Below are 2,140 nucleotides of genomic sequence, written 5' to 3'. Positions count from 1 at the left end.
ATTTTTGGGGTTCCCATTGACTTTTGCATTGATTTGGCTCCGGGCACTCAACCCATTTCTATTTCGCCATATCGTATGGCCCCGCCAGAGATGAAAGAATTAAAAGAGCAGTTGCAGGACTTGCTGGATAAAGGCTTTATTAGATCGAGTGTCTCGCCTTGGGGTGCGCCGGTGTTTTTTGTTAAGAAGAAGGATGGGTCGATGAGGATGTGTATAGATTACCGGTAGTTGAACAAGGTCATAATCAAGAATAAGTACCCATTGCCGAGGATCGATTATTTGTTTGACCAGCTTCAGGGTGCCCAAGTGTTTTCTAAGATCGACTTGAGATCTGGCTACCATCAGCTGAGGATTAGGGCATCTGATGTCCCTAAGATAGCTTTCCACACTCGGTACGGGCATTATGATTTCTTGGTGATGTCATTCGGGTTGACGAATGCCCCAGCAGCTTTCATGGATTTGATGAACCGAGTGTTCAGGCCTTATTTGGATTTCTTGGTGATTGTATTTATTAACAATATTTTGATCTATTCCCGCAGTTGGGAGGAGCACGAGCAACATTTTCGGGTCGTTCTTCAGACTCTGAGGGATAGTCAGTTGTACGCTAAGTTTTCGAAGTGCGAGTTTTGGTTGAGTTCAGTTGCATTCTTGGGCCACGTTGTATCAGCAGAGGGTATTCAAGTGGATTCGAAGAAGATAGAGGCAGTCAAGAACTGGTCTCGACCCGCATCAGCTACAGAGATCCGAAGTTTCTCGGGTTTGGCGGGTTATTACCGTCGGTTTGTGGAGGGGTTTTCATCTATTGCAGCCCCGATGACCAGGTTGACCTAGAAGGGTGCCCAGTTCAGGTGGTCGGACGAGTGTGAGGCGAGCTTTTCGAAGCTCAAGACAGCTTTGACCACGGCACCGGTATTGGTATTGCCTACGGGTTCAGGGCCTTATACAGTATATTGTGATGCATCGCGTATTGGACTTGGTGCGGTGTTGATGCAGAATGGCAAGGTTATTCCATATGCTTCGTGACAGTTGAAGATCCACGAGAAGAATTATCCAGTTCATGATTTGGAGTTAGCAGCCATTGTTCACGCGCTGAAGATTGGGAGGTATTATTTATATGGCGTGTCGTGTGAGGTGCTCACGGATCACAAGAGTTTGCAATACTTGTTCAAGAAGAAGGAGATAAATTTGAGGCAGAGGAGGTGGTTGGAGCTGTTGAAAGACTATGATATCACCATCTTGTATCATCCGGGAAAGGCCAATGTAGTGGCCGATGCATTGAGTAGGAAGTCAGCCAGTATGGGCAGCCTTGCGTATATTCCAGTCGGTGAGAGGCCGCTTGCTTTGGATGTTCAGGCTTTAGCCAATCAGTTCGTGAGGTTGGATGTTTCTGAGCCCAGCCGTGTGTTAGCTTGCACAGTCGCTCGTTCTTCATTATTTGGGTGTATCCGTGAGCGGCAGTATGACGATCCTCATTTGCTTGTCCTTAGAGACACAGTGCGGCACGGAGGTGCCAAGCAGGTTATGGTCGGAGATGATGGGGTTCTGAGGATGTAGGGTCGTATTTGTGTGCCTAATGTGGATGGACTTCGTGAGTTAATTCTAGAGGAGGCCCATAGTTTCCGGTATTCTATTCACCCGGGCGCCGCTAAGATGTATCAGGACTTACGGCAGCATTATTGGTGGAGGAGAATGAAGAAGGACATTGTTGCCTATGTAGCTTGGTGTTTGAATTGTCTGCAGGTAAAGTACGAGCATCAGAGACCTGGTGGTTTGTTCCAGAAGATTGGGATTCCTGAGTGGAAGTGGAGCGTATCACTATGGACTTCGTTGTTGGACTCCCACGGTACTCGAGAGAAAGTTCGATGTAGTATGGATTATTGTTGATAGGCTGACCAAGTCAGCGCATTTCATTCCTGTGGCAGTTTCCTATTCCTCGGAGCGGTTGGCTGAGATCTATATCCGGGAGATTGTTCGTCTTCATGGTGTGCCCATGTCTATCATTTTTGACTGGGGTACGCAGTTTACCTCGCAATTCTGGAGGGCAGTTCAGCGTGAGTTGGGTACTCGGGTCGAGTTGAGCACAACATTTCATCCTCAGACGGACGGACAGTCCGAGCGTACTATTCAGATTTTGGAGGAT

This window comes from Nicotiana attenuata, unplaced genomic scaffold, assembly GCF_001879085.1.
Source record: "Nicotiana attenuata strain UT unplaced genomic scaffold, NIATTr2, whole genome shotgun sequence".
Classification (NCBI taxonomy): Eukaryota; Viridiplantae; Streptophyta; class Magnoliopsida; order Solanales; family Solanaceae; genus Nicotiana; species Nicotiana attenuata.
The sequence above is the reverse complement of the archived record's forward strand: the minus strand, read 5'-3'. Positions refer to the sequence as shown.